The sequence below is a fragment of the Chiloscyllium punctatum genome, chromosome 50, assembly GCF_047496795.1.
Source record: "Chiloscyllium punctatum isolate Juve2018m chromosome 50, sChiPun1.3, whole genome shotgun sequence".
NCBI lineage: Eukaryota > Metazoa > Chordata > Chondrichthyes > Orectolobiformes > Hemiscylliidae > Chiloscyllium > Chiloscyllium punctatum.
Window position 1 is genome coordinate 30,716,306 of NC_092788.1, and position 19,018 is coordinate 30,735,323.

Genomic DNA, 19,018 nt, shown 5'->3' on the forward strand with positions numbered 1-19,018 from the left:
TGGATTCAATGTAGATTAGATTACATTACAATAGATTACATTAGATTAGAATAGGTTGCATTAGAGTACATTACATTAGATTACTTTAGATTAGAGTAGATTACATTAGATTACATTACATTAGATTAGATTACATTAGATTAGATTAGTTTTAGATTAGATTACATCAGGTAAGACTAGATTACATTACATTAGATTACATTAGATTAGATTAGATTAGATTAGATCCGACTACATTTGATTAGATTATATTACAATAGATTACATTAGATTAGATTACATCAGATTAGATTAGATTACATTACATTACATTACATTCGATTACATTAGATTACATAACATTAGATTAGATTAGTATAGATTACATTAGATTAGAGTACATTCGATTAGATTAGATTACATTAGACTCGATTACATTAGATTAGATTAGATTAGATGAGAGTAGAGGTTCTTTCATTCCTTCACAGCCACAAACTAAACGCAATTAATGAACCCACCTGCAAACATTCATTCAATGGGGAACAGTGTAAGTCGTATTCCAATGAATCTAGCTTTTGCCATTCATTCAATGAAATAAACTGCACGCGTTCATGCACTGATAAAAACTGCATGCATTCATTAAATGAAACAGAGTGCACGTGTTAATTCAATGAGTAAAGCTTTTCTTTTTTATTCCCTTTCTCGAGCTTAGCACTTTCATTCAATGAAACCAAAAGCTTCATTGAATCATTGAGTCAAACTGCCATCATTGACTCAATGAATCAAACAGCATTAACAGCATCGAACAAACGTAACTAATTTACTTCGTGAATCAAACTGCACACATTCATTCAATGAAATGCTTTGTATGTCTCAATTAAAAGAGTCGAGCTCCAGCCATTCATTCAATGCCACGAGCAAAACGCATTCATTCAATGGAGCATACTGCACTCATGATACAGACTGCACGTCTTAAATCAATGAGTAGAGCTTCTCTCATTCATTCAATGGGTCAAGCTTAACGCTTTCATTCAATGAAACAAACAGATTTCGTTGAATCATTGAATCAAATTCTAATGATGGATTCAATGTAGATTAGATTACATTAGATTAGATTACATTACAATAGATTACATTAGATTAGAATTGGTTGCATTAGATTACATTACATTAGATTACTTTAGATTAGATTAGATTACATTAGATTACATTACATTAGATTAGATTAGTTTTAGATTAGATTAGATTACATTACATTAGATTACATTACATTTGATTACATTAGATTATATTATATTAGATAACATTAGATTAGATTCGATTAGATTACATTAGATTAGTTTACAATATATTACATTTGATAGGATTACATTAGATTACATAACATTAGATTACATTACATTAGATTAGATTACATTAGATTACATTACATTTCATTAGATCATATTAGATTAGATTAGATTAGATTAGACTACATTTGATTAGATTATATTACAATAGATTACATTAGATTAGATTACATCAGATTAGATTAGATTAGATTAGATTACATTACATTTGATTACATTAGATTACATAACATTAGATTAGATTAGTATAGATTACATTAGGTTAGATTAGATTAGATTACATTCGATTAGATTAGATTACATTAGACTCGATTACATTAGATTAGATTAGATTAGATTAGATTAGAGTAGAGGATCTTTCATTCCTTCACAGCCACAAACTAAACGCAATTAATGAACCCACCTGCAAACATTCATTCAATGGGGAACAGTGTAAGTCGTATTCCAAAGAATCTAGCTTTTGCCATTCATTCAATGAAATAAACTGCACGCGTTCATGCACTGATAAAAACTGCATGCATTCATTAAATGAAACAGAGTGCACGTGTTAATTCAATGAGTAAAGCTTTTCTTTTTTATTCCCTTTCTCGAGCTTAGCACTTTCATTCAATGAAACCAAAAGCTTCATTGAATCATTGAGTCAAACTGCCATCATTGACTCAATGAATCAAACAGCATTAATGGATTCCATCGAACAAACGTAACTAATTTACTTCGTGAATCAAACTGCACACATTCATTCAATGAAATGCTTTGTATGTCTCAATTAAAAGAGTCGAGCTCCAGCCATTCATTCAATGCCACGAGCAAAACGCATTCATTCAATGGAGCATACTGCACTCATGATACAGACTGCACGTCTTAAATCAATGAGTAGAGCTTCTCTCATTCATTCAATGGGTCAAGCTTAACGCTTTCATTCAAAAAACAAACTGCATTCATTGAAACATTGCATCAAACAACAATCATTGATTCAATGAATCAAACCTTGTTTCAATGGAACAAACCTATCTCCCTTATTTAGTGAACCAAACTGCATATTCATTGCATATTCAATGAAAGAGGCTGCATTTGTCAATTCAATGAGTAGAGCTACTCTCATTCATTGAATGGCACTAGTTTCACGCATTGTCCCTGTCAAACTGCACACGTTTACTAGATGAACCAAACTGCCCGTCTTAATTCAATGAATAGAGCTTCTTTCATTCATTCAATGTGTCAAGCTCACTGCTTTCATTTAATGAAACAAACTGCATTGATTGAATCGTTGAATCAAACTAGAATCATTGATTCAATTAATCAAACCTTATTCCTTGTTTCATTCGAACAAACCTAACTCACTTATTTAGTGAATCCTACTACACTCATTCATTCAATGAAACAGACTGCACATGATCATTTAATGAAGGTACTCTTAACGCAATGATTCAACCAAACAAATTGCACACATTTAGTTCATGAAGCAAACTGCATTTGTCAATTCAATGAATACAGCTACTCATTCATTCAATGTCACAAGCTTCACACATTGTCTCAATCAAACTGCGCACATTCACTCCATGAACGAAACTGCACGTGTTTAATCAATGAGCAGAGCTTCTCTCATCAGTCAATGATGAACTTAACGCTTTCATTCAATGAAACAAACAGATTTCGTGAATCATTGAATCAAATTCTAATGATGGATTCAATGTAGATTAGATTACATTAGATTAGATTACATTACAATAGATTACATTAGATTAGAATAGGTTGCATTAGAGTACATTACATTAGATTACTTTAGATTAGAGTAGATTACATTAGATTACATTACATTAGATTAGATCAAATTAGATTAGATTAGATTAGATTAGATTACATCAGGTAAGACTAGAATACATTACATTAGATTACATTAGATTAGATTAGATTAGATTAGATTAGATTCGACTACATTTGATTAGATTATATTACAATAGATTACATTAGATTAGATTACATCAGATTAGATTAGATTACATTACATTACATTACATTCGATTACATTAGATTACATAACATTAGATTAGATTAGTATAGATTACATTAGATTAGAGTACATTCGATTAGATTAGATTACATTAGACACGATTACATTAGATTAGATTAGATTAGATGAGAGTAGAGGTTCTTTCATTCCTTCACAGCCACAAACTAAACGCAATTAATGAACCCACCTGCAAACATTCATTCAATGGGGAACAGTGTAAGTCGTATTCCAATGAATCTAGCTTTTGCCATTCATTCAATGAAATAAACTGCACGCGTTCATGCACTGATAAAAACTGCATGCATTCATTAAATGAAACAGAGTGCACGTGTTAATTCAATGAGTAAAGCTTTTCTTTTTTATTCCCTTTCTCGAGCTTAGCACTTTCATTCAATGAAACCAAAAGCTTCATTGAATCATTGAGTCAAACTGCCATCATTGACTCAATGAATCAAACAGCATTAACAGCATCGAACAAACGTAACTAATTTACTTCGTGAATCAAACTGCACACATTCATTCAATGAAATGCTTTGTATGTCTCAATTAAAAGAGTCGAGCTCCAGCCATTCATTCAATGCCACGAGCAAAACGCATTCATTCAATGGAGCATACTGCACTCATGATACAGACTGCACGTCTTAAATCAATGAGTAGAGCTTCTCTCATTCATTCAATGGGTCAAGCTTAACGCTTTCATTCAATGAAACAAACAGATTTCGTTGAATCATTGAATCAAATTCTAATGATGGATTCAATGTAGATTAGATTACATTAGATTAGATTACATTACAATAGATTACATTAGATTAGAATTGGTTGCATTAGATTACATTACATTAGATTACTTTAGATTAGAGTAGATTACATTAGATTACATTACATTAGATTAGATTACATTAGATTAGATTAGTTTAAGATTAGATTAGATTACATTAGATTAAATTACGTTTGATTACATTACATTTGATTACATTAGATTACATTATATTAGATAACATTAGATTAGATTCGATTAGATTACATTAGATTAGTTTACAATATATTACATTTGATAGGATTACATTAGATTACATAACATTAGATTACATAACATTAGATTAGATTACATTAGATAACATTACATTTCATTAGATCATATTAGATTAGATAACATTAGATTAGATTACATTAGATTAGATTAGATTAGATTAGACTACATTTGATTAGATTATATTACAATAGATTACATTAGATTAGATTACATCAGATTAGATTAGATTAGATTACATTACATTTGATTACATTAGATTACATAACATTAGATTAGATTAGTATAGATTACATTAGGTTAGATTAGATTAGATTACATTCGATTAGATTATATTACATTAGACTCGATTACATTAGATTAGATTAGATTAGATTAGAGTAGAGGATCTTTCATTCCTTCACAGCCACAAACTAAACGCAATTAATGAACCCACCTGAAAACATTCATTCAATGGGGAACAGTGTAAGTCGTATTCCAATGAATCTAGCTTTTGCCATTCATTCAATGAAATAAACTGCACGCGTTCATGCACTGATAAAAACTGCATGCATTCATTCAATGAAACAGAGTGCACGTGTTAATTCAATGAGTAAAGCTTTTCTTTTTTATTCCCTTTCTCGAGCTTAGCACTTTCATTCAATGAAACCAAAAGCTTCATTGAATCATTGAGTCAAACTGCCATCATTGACTCAATGAATCAAACAGCATTAATGGATTCCATCGAACAAACGTAACTAATTTACTTCGTGAATCAAACTGCACACATTCATTCAATGAAATGCTTTGTATGTCTCAATTAAAAGAGTCGAGCTCCAGCCATTCATTCAATGCCACGAGCAAAACGCATTCATTCAATGGAGCATACTGCACTCATGATACAGACTGCACGTCTTAAATCAATGAGTAGAGCTTCTCTCATTCATTCAATGGGTCAAGCTTAACGCTTTCATTCAAAGAAACAAACTGCATTCATTGAAACATTGAATCAAACAACAATCATTGATTCAATGAATCAAACCTTGTTTCAATGGAACAAACCCTTCTCCCTTATTTAGTGAAACAAACTGCATATTCATTGCATATTCAATGAAAGAGGCTGCATTTGTCAATTCAATGAGTAGAGCTACTCTCATTCATTGAATGGCACTAGTTTCACGCATTGTCCCTGTCAAACTGCACACGTTTACTAGATGAACCAAACTGCCCGTCTTAATTCAATGAATAGAGCTTCTTTCATTCATTCAATGTGTCAAGCTCACTGCTTTCATTTAATGAAACAAACTGCATTGATTGAATCGTTGAATCAAACTAGAATCATTGATTCAATGAATCAAACCTTATTCCTTGTTTCATTCGAACAAACCTAACTCACTTATTTAGTGAATCCTACTACACTCATTCATTCAATGAAACAGACTGCACATGATCATTTAATGAAGGTACTCTTAACGCAATGATTCAACCAAACAAATTGCACACATTTAGTTCATGAAGCAAACTGCATTTGTCAATTCAATGAATACAGCTACTCATTCATTCAATGTCACAAGCTTCACACATTGTCTCAATCAAACTGCGCACATTCACTCCATGAACGAAACTGCACGTGTTTAATCAATGAGCAGAGCTTCTCTCATCAGTCAATGATGAACTTAACGCTTTCATTCAATGAAACAAACAGATTTCGTTGAATCATTGAATCAAATTCTAATGATGGATTCAATGTACATTAGATTACATTAGATTAGATTACATTACAATAGATTACATTAGATTAGAATAGGTTGCATTAGAGTACATTACATTAGATTACTTTAGATTAGAGTAGATTACATTAGATTACATTACATTAGATTAGATTACATTAGATTAGATTAGTTTTAGATTAGATTAGAATACATTACATTAGATTACTTTACATTTGATTACATTACATTTGATTAGATTAGTATAGATTACATTCGGTTAGATTAGATTAGATTACATTCGATTAGATTAGATTGCATTAGACTCGATTACATTAGATTAGATTAGATTCGATTAGAGTCGAGGATCTTTCATTCCTTCACAGCCACAAACTAAACGCAATTAATGAACCCACCTGCAAACATTCATTCAATGGGGAACAGTGTAAGTCGTATTCCAATGAATCTAGCTTTTGCCATTCATTCAATGAAATAAACTGCACGCGTTCATGCACTGATAAAAACTGCATGCATTCATTCAATGAAAAAGAGTGCACGTGTTCATTCAATGAGTAAAGCTTTTCTTTTTTATTCCCTTTCTCGAGCTTAGCACTTTCATTCAATGAAACCAAAAGCTTCATTGAATCATTGAGTCAAACTGCCATCATTGACTCAATGAATCAAACAGCATTAATGGATTCCATCGAACAAACGTAACTAATTTACTTCGTGAATCAAACTGCACACATTCATTCAATGAAATGCTTTGTATGTCTCAATTAAAAGAGTCGAGCTCCAGCCATTCATTCAATGCCACGAGCAAAACGCATTCATTCAATGGAGCATACTGCACTCATGATACAGACTGCACGTATTCAATCAATGAGTAGAGCTTCTCTCATTCATTCAAAGGGTCAAGCTTAACGCTTTCATTCAAAGAAACAAACTGCATTCATTGAAACATTGAATCAAACAACAATCATTGATTCAATGAATCAAACCTTGTTTCAATGGAACAAACCTATCTCCCTTATTTAGTGAACCAAACTGCATATTCATTGCATATTCAATGAAAGAGGCTGCATTTGTCAATTCAATGAGTAGAGCTACTCTCATTCATTGAATGGCACTAGTTTCACGCATTGTCCCTGTCAAACTGCACACGTTTACTAGATGAACCAAACTGCCCGTCTTAATTCAATGAATAGAGCTTCTTTCATTCATTCAATGTGTCAAGCTCACTGCTTTCATTTAATGAAACAAACTGCATTGATTGAATCGTTGAATCAAACTAGAATCATTGATTCAATGAATCAAACCATATTCCTTGTTTCATTCGAACAAACCTAACTCACTTATTTAGTGAATCCTACTACACTCATTCATTCAATGAAACAGACTGCACATGATCATTTAATGAAGGTACTCTTAACTCAATGATTCAACCAAACAAATTGCACACATTTAGTTCATGAAGCAAACTGCATTTGTCAATTCAATGAATACAGCTACTCATTCATTCAATGTCACAAGCTTCACACATTGTCTCAATCAAACTGCGCACATTCACTCCATGAACCAAACTGCACGTGTTTAATCAATGAGCAGAGCTTCTCTCATCAGTCAATGATGAACTTAACGCTTTCATTCAATGAAACAAACAGATTTCGTTGAATCATTGAATCAAATTCTAATGATGGATTCAATGTAGATTAGATTACATTAGATTAGATTACATTACAATAGATTACATTAGATTAGAATAGGTTGCATTAGAGTACATTACATTAGATTACTTTAGATTAGAGTAGATTACATTAGATTACATTACATTAGATTAGATTACATTAGATTAGATTAGTTTTAGATTAGATTACATCAGGTAAGACTAGATTACATTACATTAGATTACATTAGATTAGATTAGATTAGATTCGACTACATTTGATTAGATTATATTACAATAGATTACATTAGATTAGATTACATCAGATTAGATTAGATTACATTACATTACATTACATTCGATTACATTAGATTACATAACATTAGATTAGATTAGTATAGATTACATTAGGTTAGATTAGATTAGATTAGATTAGATTACATTAGACTCGATTACATTAGATTAGATTAGATTAGATGAGAGTAGAGGTTCTTTCATTCCTTCACAGCCACAAACTAAACGCAATTAATGAACCCACCTGCAAACATTCATTCAATGGGGAACAGTGTAAGTCGTATTCCAATGAATCTAGCTTTTGCCATTCATTCAATGAAATAAACTGCACGCGTTCATGCACTGATAAAAACTGCATGCATTCATTAAATGAAACAGAGTGCACGTGTTAATTCAATGAGTAAAGCTTTTCTTTTTTATTCCCTTTCTCGAGCTTAGCACTTTCATTCAATGAAACCAAAAGCTTCATTGAATCATTGAGTCAAACTGCCATCATTGACTCAATGAATCAAACAGCATTAACAGCATCGAACAAACGTAACTAATTTACTTCGTGAATCAAACTGCACACATTCATTCAATGAAATGCTTTGTATGTCTCAATTAAAAGAGTCGAGCTCCAGCCATTCATTCAATGCCACGAGCAAAACGCATTCATTCAATGGAGCATACTGCACTCATGATACAGACTGCACGTCTTAAATCAATGAGTAGAGCTTCTCTCATTCATTCAATGGGTCAAGCTTAACGCTTTCATTCAATGAAACAAACAGATTTCGTTGAATCATTGAATCAAATTCTAATGATGGATTCAATGTAGATTAGATTACATTAGATTAGATTACATTACAATAGATTACATTAGATTAGAATTGGTTGCATTAGATTACATTACATTAGATTACTTTAGATTAGAGTAGATTACATTAGATTACATTACATTAGATTAGATTAGTTTTAGATTAGATTAGATTACATTACATTAGATTACATTACATTTGATTACATTACATTTGATTACATTAGATTATATTATATTAGATAACATTAGATTAGATTCGATTAGATTACATTAGATTAGTTTACAATATATTACATTTGATAGGATTACATTAGATTACATAACATTAGATTACATTACATTAGATTAGATTCCATTAGATTACATTACATTTCATTAGATCATATTAGATTAGATTAGATTAGATTAGACTACATTTGATTAGATTATATTACAATAGATTACATTAGATTAGATTACATCAGATTAGATTAGATTAGATTAGATTACATTACATTTGATTACATTAGATTACATAACATTAGATTAGATTAGTATAGATTACATTAGGTTAGATTAGATTAGATTACATTCGATTAGATTAGATTACATTAGACTCGATTACATTAGATTAGATTAGATTAGATTAGAGTAGAGGATCTTTCATTCCTTCACAGCCACAAACTAAACGCAATTAATGAACCCACCTGCAAACATTCATTCAATGGGGAACAGTGTAAGTCGTATTCCAAAGAATCTAGCTTTTGCCATTCATTCAATGAAATAAACTGCACGCGTTCATGCACTGATAAAAACTGCATGCATTCATTAAATGAAACAGAGTGCACGTGTTAATTCAATGAGTAAAGCTTTTCTTTTTTATTCCCTTTCTCGAGCTTAGCACTTTCATTCAATGAAACCAAAAGCTTCATTGAATCATTGAGTCAAACTGCCATCATTGACTCAATGAATCAAACAGCATTAATGGATTCCATCGAACAAACGTAACTAATTTACTTCGTGAATCAAACTGCACACATTCATTCAATGAAATGCTTTGTATGTCTCAATTAAAAGAGTCGAGCTCCAGCCATTCATTCAATGCCACGAGCAAAACGCATTCATTCAATGGAGCATACTGCACTCATGATACAGACTGCACGTCTTAAATCAATGAGTAGAGCTTCTCTCATTCATTCAATGGGTCAAGCTTAACGCTTTCATTCAAAAAACCAACTGCATTCATTGAAACATTGCATCAAACAACAATCATTGATTCAATGAATCAAACCTTGTTTCAATGGAACAAACCTATCTCCCTTATTTAGTGAACCAAACTGCATATTCATTGCATATTCAATGAAAGAGGCTGCATTTGTCAATTCAATGAGTAGAGCTACTCTCATTCATTGAATGGCACTAGTTTCACGCATTGTCCCTGTCAAACTGCACACGTTTACTAGATGAACCAAACTGCCCGTCTTAATTCAATGAATAGAGCTTCTTTCATTCATTCAATGTGTCAAGCTCACTGCTTTCATTTAATGAAACAAACTGCATTGATTGAATCGTTGAATCAAACTAGAATCATTGATTCAATTAATCAAACCTTATTCCTTGTTTCATTCGAACAAACCTAACTCACTTATTTAGTGAATCCTACTACACTCATTCATTCAATGAAACAGACTGCACATGATCATTTAATGAAGGTACTCTTAACGCAATGATTCAACCAAACAAATTGCACACATTTAGTTCATGAAGCAAACTGCATTTGTCAATTCAATGAATACAGCTACTCATTCATTCAATGTCACAAGCTTCACACATTGTCTCAATCAAACTGCGCACATTCACTCCATGAACGAAACTGCACGTGTTTAATCAATGAGCAGAGCTTCTCTCATCAGTCAATGATGAACTTAACGCTTTCATTCAATGAAACAAACAGATTTCGTGAATCATTGAATCAAATTCTAATGATGGATTCAATGTAGATTAGATTACATTAGATTAGATTACATTACAATAGATTACATTAGATTAGAATAGGTTGTATTAGAGTACATTACATTAGATTACTTTAGATTAGAGTAGATTACATTAGATTACATTACATTAGATTAGATCAAATTAGATTAGATTAGATTAGATTAGATTACATCAGGTAAGACTAGAATACATTACATTAGATTACATTAGATTAGATTAGATTAGATTAGATTAGATTCGACTACATTTGATTAGATTATATTACAATAGATTACATTAGATTAGATTACATCAGATTAGATTAGATTACATTACATTACATTACATTCGATTACATTAGATTACATAACATTAGATTAGATTAGTATAGATTACATTAGATTAGAGTACATTCGATTAGATTAGATTACATTAGACTCGATTACATTAGATTAGATTAGATTAGATGAGAGTAGAGGTTCTTTCATTCCTTCACAGCCACAAACTAAACGCAATTAATGAACCCACCTGCAAACATTCATTCAATGGGGAACAGTGTAAGTCGTATTCCAATGAATCTAGCTTTTGCCATTCATTCAATGAAATAAACTGCACGCGTTCATGCACTGATAAAAACTGCATGCATTCATTAAATGAAACAGAGTGCACGTGTTAATTCAATGAGTAAAGCTTTTCTTTTTTATTCCCTTTCTCGAGCTTAGCACTTTCATTCAATGAAACCAAAAGCTTCATTGAATCATTGAGTCAAACTACCATCATTGACTCAATGAATCAAACAGCATTAACAGCATCGAACAAACGTAACTAATTTACTTCGTGAATCAAACTGCACACATTCATTCAATGAAATGCTTTGTATGTCTCAATTAAAAGAGTCGAGCTCCAGCCATTCATTCAATGCCACGAGCAAAACGCATTCATTCAATGGAGCATACTGCACTCATGATACAGACTGCACGTCTTAAATCAATGAGTAGAGCTTCTCTCATTCATTCAATGGGTCAAGCTTAACGCTTTCATTCAATGAAACAAACAGATTTCGTTGAATCATTGAATCAAATTCTAATGATGGATTCAATGTAGATTAGATTACATTAGATTAGATTACATTACAATAGATTACATTAGATTAGAATTGGTTGCATTAGATTACATTACATTAGATTACTTTAGATTAGAGTAGATTACATTAGATTACATTACATTAGATTAGATTACATTAGATTAGATTAGTTTTAGATTAGATTAGATTACATTACATTAGATTAAATTACGTTTAATAACATTACATTTGATTACATTAGATTATATTATATTAGATAACATTAGATTAGATTCGATTAGATTACATTAGATTAGTTTACAATATATTACATTTGATAGGATTACATTAGATTACATAACATTAGATTACATTACATTAGATTAGATTACATTAGATAACATTACATTTCATTAGATCATATTAGATTAGATTACATTAGATTAGATTACATTAGATTAGATTAGATTAGATTAGACTACATTTGATTAGATTATATTACAATAGATTACATTAGATTAGATTACATCAGATTAGATTAGATTAGATTACATTACATTTGATTACATTAGATTACATAACATTAGATTAGATTAGTATAGATTACATTAGGTTAGATTAGATTAGATTACATTCGATTCGATTATATTACATTAGACTCGATTACATTAGATTAGATTAGATTAGATTAGAGTAGAGGATCTTTCATTCCTTCACAGCCACAAACTAAACGCAATTAATGAACCCACCTGCAAACATTCATTCAATGGGGAACAGTGTAAGTCGTATTCCAATGAATCTAGCTTTTGCCATTCATTCAATGAAATAAACTGCACGCGTTCATGCACTGATAAAAACTGCATGCATTCATTCAATGAAACAGAGTGCACGTGTTAATTCAATGAGTAAAGCTTTTCTTTTTTATTCCCTTTCTCGAGCTTAGCACTTTCATTCAATGAAACCAAAAGCTTCATTGAATCATTGAGTCAAACTGCCATCATTGACTCAATGAATCAAACAGCATTAATGGATTCCATCGAACAAACGTAACTAATTTACTTCGTGAATCAAACTGCACACATTCATTCAATGAAATGCTTTGTATGTCTCAATTAAAAGAGTCGAGCTCCAGCCATTCATTCAATGCCACGAGCAAAACGCATTCATTCAATGGAGCATACTGCACTCATGATACAGACTGCACGTCTTAAATCAATGAGTAGAGCTTCTCTCATTCATTCAATGGGTCAAGCTTAACGCTTTCATTCAAAGAAACATACTGCATTCATTTAAACATTGCATCAAACAACAATCATTGATTCAATGAATCAAACCTTGTTTCAATGGAACAAACCCTTCTCCCTTATTTAGTGAACCAAACTGCATATTCATTGTATATTCAATGAAAGAGGCTGCATTTGTCAATTCAATGAGTAGAGCTACTCTCATTCATTGAATGGCACTAGTTTCACGCATTGTCCCTGTCAAACTGCACACGTTTACTAGATGAACCAAACTGCCCGTCTTAATTCAATGAATAGAGCTTCTTTCATTCATTCAATGTGTCAAGCTCACTGCTTTCATTTAATGAAACAAACTGCATTGATTGAATCGTTGAATCAAACTAGAATCATTGATTCAATGAATCAAACCTTATTCCTTGTTTCATTCGAACAAACCTAACTCACTTATTTAGTGAATCCTACTACACTCATTCATTCAATGAAACAGACTGCACATGATCATTTAATGAAGGTACTCTTAACGCAATGATTCAACCAAACAAATTGCACACATTTAGTTCATGAAGCAAACTGCATTTGTCAATTCAATGAATACAGCTACTCATTCATTCAATGTCACAAGCTTCACACATTGTCTCAATCAAACTGCGCACATTCACTCCATGAACCAAACTGCACGTGTTTAATCAATGAGCAGAGCTTCTCTCATCAGTCAATGATGAACTTAACGCTTTCATTCAATGAAACAAACAGATTTCGTTGAATCATTGAATCAAATTCTAATGATGGATTCAATGTAGATTAGATTACATTAGATTAGATTACATTACAATAGATTACATTAGATTAGAATAGGTTGCATTAGAGTACATTACATTAGATTACTTTAGATTAGAGTAGATTACATTAGATTACATTACATTAGATTAGATCAAATTAGATTAGATTAGATTAGATTAGATTAGATTCGACTACATTTGATTAGATTATATTACAATAGATTACATTCGATTAGATTACATCAGATTAGATTAGATTACATTACATTACATTACATTTGATTACATTAGATTACATAACATTAGATTAGATTAGTATAGATTACATTAGATTAGAGTACATTCAATTAGATTAGATTACATTAGACTCGATTACATTAGATTAGATTAGATTAGATGAGAGTAGAGGTTCTTTCATTCCTTCACAGCCACAAACTAAACGCAATTAATGAACCCACCTGCAAACATTCATTCAATGGGGAACAGTGTAAGTCGTATTCCAATGAATCTAGCTTTTGCCATTCATTCAATGAAATAAACTGCACGCGTTCATGCACTGATAAAAACTGCATGCATTCATTAAATGAAACAGAGTGCACGTGTTAATTCAATGAGTAAAGCTTTTCTTTTTTATTCCCTTTCTCGAGCTTAGCACTTTCATTCAATGAAACCAAAAGCTTCATTGAATCATTGAGTCAAACTGCCATCATTGACTCAATGAATCAAACAGCATTAATGGATTCCATCGAACAAACGTAACTAATTTACTTCGTGAATCAAACTGCACACATTCATTCAATGAAATGCTTTGTATGTCTCAATTAAAAGAGTCGAGCTCCAGCCATTCATTCAATGCCACGAGCAAAACGCATTCATTCAATGGAGCATACTGCACTCATGATACAGACTGCACGTCTTAAATCAATGAGTAGAGCTTCTCTCATTCATTCAATGGGTCAAGCTTAACTCTTTCATTCAAAGAAACAAACTGCATTCATTGAAACATTGAATCAAACAACAATCATTGATTCAATGAATCAAACCTTGTTTCAATGGAACAAACCCTTCTCCCTTATTTAGTGAACCAAACTGCATATTCATTGCATATTCAATGAAAGAGGCTGCATTTGTCAATTCAATGAGTAGAGCTACTCTCATTCATTGAATGGCACTAGTTTCACGCATTGTCCCTGTCAAACTGCACACGTTTACTAGATGAACCAAACTGCCCGTCTTAATTCAATGAATAGAGCTTCTTTCATTCATTCAATGTGTCAAGCTCACTGCTTTCATTTAATGAAACAAACTGCATTGATTGAATCGTTGAATCAAACTAGAATCATTGATTCAATGAATCAAACCTTATTCCTTGTTTCATTCGAACAAACCTAACTCACTTATTTAGTGAATCCTACTACACTCATTCATTCAATGAAACAGACTGCACATGATCATTTAATGAAGGTACTCTTAACGCAATGATTCAACCAAACAAATTGCACACATTTAGTTCATGAAGCAAACTGCATTTGTCAATTCAATGAATACAGCTACTCATTCATTCAATGTCACAAGCTTCACACATTATGTCAATCAAACTGCGCACATTCACTCCATGAACCTTACTGCACGTGTTTAATCAATGAGCAGAGCTTCTCTCATCAGTCAATGATGAACTTAACGCTTTCATTCAATGAAACAAACAGATTTCGTTGAATCATTGAATCAAATTCTAATGATGGATTCAATGTACATTAGATTACATTAGATTAGATTACATTACAATAGATTACATTAGATTAGAATAGGTTGCATTACAGTACATTACATTAGATTACTTTAGATTAGAGTAGATTACATTAGATTACATTACATTAGATTAGATTACATTAGATTAGATTAGTTTTAGATTAGATTAGAATACATTACATTAGATTACGTTACATTTGATTACATTACATTTGATTAGATTAGTATAGATTACATTAGGTTAGATTAGATTAGATTACATTCGATTAGATTAGATTGCATTAGACTCGATTACATTAGATTAGATTAGATTAGATTAGAGTCGAGGATCTTTCATTCCTTCACAGCCACAAACTAAACGCAATTAATGAACCCACCTGCAAACATTCATTCAATGGGGAACAGTGTAAGTCGTATTCCAATGAATCTAGCTTTTGCCATTCATTCAATGAAATAAACTGCACGCGTTCATGCACTGATAAAAACTGCATGCATTCATTCAATGAAACAGAGTGCACGTGTTCATTCAATGAGTAAAGCTTTTCTTTTTTATTCCCTTTCTCGAGCTTAGCACTTTCATTCAATGAAACCAAAAGCTTCATTGAATCATTGAGTCAAACTGCCATCATTGACTCAATGAATCAAACAGCATTCATGGATTCCATCGAACAAACGTAACTAATTTACTTCGTGAATCAAACTGCACACATTCATTCAATGAAATGCTTTGTATGTCTCAATTAAAAGAGTCGAGCTCCAGCCATTCATTCAATGCCACGAGCAAAACGCATTCATTCAATGGAGCATACTGCACTCATGATACAGACTGCACGTATTCAATCAATGAGTAGAGCTTCTCTCATTCATTCAAAGGGTCAAGCTTAACGCTTTCATTCAAAGAAACAAACTGCATTCATTGAAACATTGAATCAAACAACAATCATTGATTCAATGAATCAAACCTTGTTTCAATGGAACAAACCTATCTCCCTTATTTAGTGAACCAAACTGCATATTCATTGCATATTCAATGAAAGAGGCTGCATTTGTCAATTCAATGAGTAGAGCTACTCTCATTCATTGAATGGCACTAGTTTCACGCATTGTCCCTGTCAAACTGCACACGTTTACTAGATGAACCAAACTGCCCGTCTTAATTCAATGAATAGAGCTTCTTTCATTCATTCAATGTGTCAAGCTCACTGCTTTCATTTAATGAAACAAACTGCATTGATTGAATCGTTGAATCAAACTAGAATCATTGATTCAATGAATCAAACCATATTCCTTGTTTCATTCGAACAAACCTAACTCACTTATTTAGTGAATCCTACTACACTCATTCATTCAATGAAACAGACTGCACATGATCATTTAATGAAGGTACTCTTAACGCAATGATTCAACCAAACAAATTGCACACATTTAGTTCATGAAGCAAACTGCATTTGTCAATTCAATGAATACAGCTACTCATTCATTCAATGTCACAAGCTTCACACATTGTCTCAATCAAACTGCGCACATTCACTCCATGAACCTTACTGCACGTGTTTAATCAATGAGCAGAGCTTCTCTCATCAGTCAATGATGAACTTAACGCTTTCATTCAATGAAACAAACAGATTTCGTTGAATCATTGAATCAAATTCTAATGATGGATTCAATGTAGATTAGATTACATTAGATTAGATTACATTACAATAGATTACATTAGATTAGAATAGGTTGCATTAGAGTACATTACATTAGATTACTTTAGATTAGAGTAGATTACATTAGATTACATTACATTAGATTAGATTACATTAAATTAGATTAGTTTTAGATTAGATTACATCAGGTAAGACTAGATTACATTACATTAGATTACATTAGATTAGATTAGATTAGATTAGATTCGACTACATTTGATTAGATTATATTACAATAGATTACATTAGATTAGATTACATCAGATTAGATTAGATTACATTACATTACATTACATTCGATTACTTTAGATTACATAACATTAGATTAGATTAGTATAGATTACATTAGATTAGAGTACATTCGATTAGATTAGATTACATTAGACTCGATTACATTAGATTAGATTAGATTAGATGAGAGTAGAGGTTCTTTCATTCCTTCACAGCCACAAACTAAACGCAATTAATGAACCCACCTGCAAACATTCATTCAATGGGGAACAGTGTAAGTCGTATTCCAATGAATCTAGCTTTTGCCATTCATTCAATGAAATAAACTGCACGCGTTCATGCACTGATAAAAACTGCATGCATTCATTAAATGAAACAGAGTGCACGTGTTAATTCAATGAGTAAAGCTTTTCTTTTTTATTCCCTTTCTCGAGCTTAGCACTTTCATTCAATGAAACCAAAAGCTTCATTGAATCATTGAGTCAAACTGCCATCATTGACTCAATGAATCAAACAGCATTAACAGCATCGAACAAACGTAACTAATTTACTTCGTGAATCAAACTGCACACATTCATTCAATGAAATGCTTTGTATGTCTCAATTAAAAGAGTCGAGCTCCAGCCATTCATTCAATGCCACGAGCAAAACGCATTCATTCAATGGAGCATACTGCACTCATGATACAGACTGCACGTCTTAAATCAATGAGTAGAGCTTCTCTCATTCATTCAATGGGTCAAGCTTAACGCTTTCATTCAATGAAACAAACAGATTTCGTTGAATCATTGAATCAAATTCTAATGATGGATTCAATGTAGATTAGATTACATTAGATTAGATTACATTACAATAGATTACATTAGATTAGAATTGGTTGCATTAGATTACATTACATTAGATTACTTTAGATTAGAGTAGATTACATTAGATTACATTACATTAGATTAGATTAGTTTTAGATTAGATTAGATTACATTACATTAGATTACATTACATTTGATTACATTACATTTGATTACATTAGATTACATTATATTAGATAACATTAGATTAGATTCGATTAGATTACATTAGATTAGTTTACAATATATTACATTTGATAGGATTACATTAGATTACATAACATTAGATTACATTACATTAGATTAGATTACATTAGATTACATTACATTTCATTAGATCATATTAGATTAGATTAGACTACATTTGATTAGATTATATTACAATAGATTACATTAGATTAGATTACATCAGATTAGATTAGATTAGATTAGATTACATTACATTTGATTACATTAGACTACATAACATTTGATTAGATTAGTATAGATTACATTAGGTTAGATTAGATTAGATTACATTCGATTAGATTAGATTACATTAGACTCGATTACATTAGATTAGATTAGATTAGATTAGAGTAGAGGATCTTTCATTCCTTCACAGCCACAAACTAAACGCAATTAATGAACCCACCTGCAAA